Here is a 4,328-nt window from a genome sequence, read left to right as displayed (position 1 = left end):
ATAATATGCTCATGCCTTATTCATAGTCTAGCTCAGGAAATTATCATCAACCTTCTATCCTTTGCTCTTCTCTGAGGCTCCTTTTTTTTTTTTTACTTGTAAAATTAGAATGAAACACCTATTGTACAGGGTTACTAGGATTAAATTAGATAACATGTCAAATGTCAAAGCACTTAGCACAGTGTGTGACACATATAAGACCTAGGAAATTTTAGTTATCTTCTCAGGAAAAAAAGAAAATGTTTCTAGGGCTTTTTTTCATGTATTAACCCATGTAAAGGTCAGGTACCAAAATGAAATGTATATTGTTTCTATATAATGGCTTACCTCTTTATTTGCCTTGGAGATTTACTCAAAGACACTTTCCCCCAGATATCCTGCTTCTGTTGAGTTTCTGAAATGGGGTTTCGATGATTTCACAGATGGAAATGAAATAGGAGGTAGGGAACCATCTGCATGGCCCTTCAGGAACCTCATTCTCCATGAGCCAGAGCGTGTGCGTGCTATCCAGCCCCAGCCACGGCCTGTCTCTGTTCCCGAGACTGCCAGAGCCACCAGTCAGCATTACAGCCCAGTCCCTGTCTTTGAGGAGATTGTACTTTGAGTTAGAGACCCACTCCCAAACTCATGCATTTGATTTTTTTTTAGGATTAATGTGCCTTCATACCATCTTCCTTCGTAAGTGCCTATGGCATTATCATCAAGGAATTTTATTCCCATTTATGTCTTTCTCTGGTTTGCAGAATTGAGGAGACTAACAGGGGGATACCCATTACACAGGGAATTAGGTGAAGTTCTTGATCTTTCTAGAGTGTAGCAGAGAATTCACATAAAGAGAATTTCAGTGCTGCACCCCAGGGCATCTCAGGGGTGAAGGGGTGACCACTGCGTGTACTTCTGTTTTTTTCTTTCTGCTTAATTAAGATAATCACTTTTCATTTACCTGCTGCTTAGTTCAACGTTTAAAAATTCTAGGCCCATATTAATCTCATTTAACACAATAGCTACATTCATTAGAAAACATTTCTTATTTAGTCTTGATGAGTTCTTCACAATTGTCATTTATGGATAATGTAGTAGGGATAATTTTGTTTTAATGCCTACACCTATATTCCCATTATTTTTGTTGTGAAGGTAATAAACTGCTGTTAAATTCCAATATTCTAAAAGATCACTAAAGTGACTGAGCATCTGTTAGTTTGAGCTAGTTCTCCGTAGGGCATCTATTTGAATTTTCGTAAGCTAAATTTTGCTTGGTTATTTGTGTTTGTTGAGACAGGAGTATTCAAATCCTGATACTTTTTTTTTTTTTCCTTGTGAAGGAATTCCCAAAGAGTTTACATTCTCTTTTCCACTTTCCATCTGCCCTGCTTTAGGCATCTTTAAAAAGATGCTGGTGAGGGAAATCAAAATCTTCTTCCCTTTATTGGGATGGGAAGAGACAGACCTTCTGAGGGAAGGGAAAGACCTGACATCGATGATATTTTCCTACTCTTTAGGCTCAAGCCCTTTCTGAAATAAATAATTCAGATCGTTAGGGATGTTTTAAAGCATGATGTTCATTCGATGTGAAGAAGAATATATCTCGTCTCTGTGTTGCCAATAGCTTATCACAGACTAGCTTATCATGAATGTACTAATGAACTTGATCTGTTCAAATCTTACAGAGCATGTAAGAACTAGTTCACATTTTTGACTAAAATCCCAGACTCCCTTTGATAAGGTTGTAGGGACAAATGTGAAATAGAGCTTTTTTTGTAAAAGCAGAAACATTGTAAAGACTTCAGTCTTGCCAACAGCATCGCTAGAATTAAGTGTGTAGACTGTTCTGCTGTCCTCTCAGTTCACTTGCCCACGGGTTAAACTCACCTTTCTTGACAGGAACGAGCAATTGTTTCAGAGTTGTCTGCTATACCGGTAGTTAGTATAACTAATCTACTGCCCAGATTAGAATACTTCCTTAGTCTTTGAATTTTGAAGAAGCGATAAATTATGTTTTATCTTATCCAAAATGTCTCGAAATGAAACCAGTCACGTCCCTAAAACCTAGCTTCTTGTTTCCTCCTAGAGGCGAGTTTATAATGTGGAAAAATTTACATTGCCTTGGATAAAATGCGCAGCTGTTGGTTTTCACTGAGGAGTTTGCCAGTACTGGTTTTATCCTCCAGTTTATTTAAGAATCTATTTTATTTCATGTAGAGCAAAAGAGAGTGGATTAGGGCACTGGAGTAGGAATGAAAAAAAACTGTAATTTTTCTCCTCTTCAATGTTGGAAGTTTACTACAGTTGCTCTGCATATTCCAAGTGTTTCTCTGTCATTTACATATCTTTTACAGTCTTACAAAGCAGGTGAAGGCTCTCCTTCTGCAGTGCAGGACCCAAGGAGGGGAGATGCCAACCAGCCCAGGGCCAGAGGCTGAGAGTGAGAATCAGCGTCCTTCGTATTTCTTCATATTGAACTTCACTAGATGGACAGTGCTGACGCTCGCTCCTATTAATTCATTGACCCCACATTATCCCATAAAAAATGACTTAATGAAATTTTTATTTGACAGTTTGAGGATGTTATATGACTCTCAGAAGCAGATGATACCATTTTTCCTCCTCTAACGTTTATGCTTCCTTGCAGTTTTTAAGTTTCATCAATCAGCGAACCGTATACCACGTTTCTTCTGCGGGTGGGAGGCTCCTAGGGTTTCCTTTATGAGGGATGAAGAACGTGTGAAGCATGGTTCTTGCTGAGAGGCGATTCTGGGTGGAGGTAAGGCAGTCACTCTAGAACATTAAACAGTCACTCAGGCACTATTTGACTAAACACTATATAAGTTAACCTGGAAGCTTCACGTTGCTGGCGAACCTTCAGCGGGAGGGCTGCCAGGGGGCTCGAGCTGTTGGAATGGGAACTTGGGCTGGGCATGAGAAGCAGCTACAGTGCAGGGTAGGGAATATTAGAACGGGGCTCCGAGACTTTGGTCATCCATTTAGCCCAGATTCGAGCGAGTCACAGAATCACCCTGTGTCTCAGTTTCCTCATTTGTAAAATGAAAAGCTTGGCTATAGCTTTAGTATCTCTCTAGATCTAAACGTAATTATTTGAGTGAGCAGGATTCCTTGGAGTCAGGCAGCCTCTCCACTTGCTGCCAATGGCCCCTGCCTCCTGCCATTCATGGCGACATTGAGGGATGAACTTCAAAGATTAGATTATGAAATACATTCTTTTCCGGTTCGTAGACTCTCTCCACTACTTTCTCGTGCACTTTAATAAAGCGAGATGCTGTGTTGGAGAGATCCCTGGGCAGAGAACTGAGGGCCACTTCTGATGAGAACAAATGTGGATCTGGGGCTCGCAGTCCAACAGCCAGTGAAGAACTGAATGCAGCCAACAACCAGTGAGTGACCCACCTGACAGGTGAGACCTCAGCACCCGGGCCAATGCCTCCATCGCAGCTTTGTGAGAGACCTGAACGTGGAGAACTCAGCCGAGCCGGGTCCAGGTTTCTGACCTACAGAAACTGTGATGCAGTAAATGCATGTTGTATTAACATGCTCTGTCACTGCAGCAATTTGATGCTCAGCAATAATTCATTTGCTCATTTAATTTAAAAATATTGTTTGATATCACACAATACTGTTTCATTATAAAACTTTTATTATGATGTAGATAAGCAAAGGGGGGTATCTGGAAATAATCTCTGTTAACCCTCGTTAAACCTGTCCGATATCTTCCAACGTGCACATGGGGTATAGTTTTATTTCTCCAAGCACTTGATGTCATCTGGTTTCTTTCAGGAGTTTCTTTAAATTTCTGTTCCATTGGCAGTACTTTTATAAAAAACATGGACTTCTTAAAAAATAAAGTTTTTATGCCATTGCTTGGGATGTAGGGTGGGCTGGAAGGCAGATCCTTCCGCTTAGCCCTCCATTCTTGCTGGTGCTTTGTTTTGCTGACTTGCTTCTCCCTTGGGTTCAGTGTCAATTCTCTGTCCATCTTTTCTCCTGCCTTTTAAATCCTCCTCCTCAGTTCAGGCCAGGTGTGGTGTTCTCGTCACCCCTGTGTGTTCTTCTTGTTCTGGTCACCTTTTAAATCAGAGGGTTTTAGTTTTACTTTCTTAGTCTAAACCTGTGCATTCTCCGGGTTATCTATCCTATGCACACAGTTCAAGCCAGACTTTCCCAAAGTATGGAATATGAACCACGGCTGGAGTGTCAGGACTGTGGGTGATTCATGCTCATACAATTAACTAACATTGAGTCACAGGATGAAAATGTCATGTCCATGTCAATACTTTTTAAAAATCCAGATTATGTCAAGTTAGGTATGAAACCTG

The sequence above is a fragment of the Pteropus vampyrus genome, unplaced genomic scaffold (genome assembly GCF_000151845.1).
Source record: "Pteropus vampyrus isolate Shadow unplaced genomic scaffold, Pvam_2.0 Scaffold88, whole genome shotgun sequence".
Taxonomy (NCBI): domain Eukaryota; kingdom Metazoa; phylum Chordata; class Mammalia; order Chiroptera; family Pteropodidae; genus Pteropus; species Pteropus vampyrus.
The sequence above is the reverse complement of the archived record's forward strand: the minus strand, read 5'-3'. Positions refer to the sequence as shown.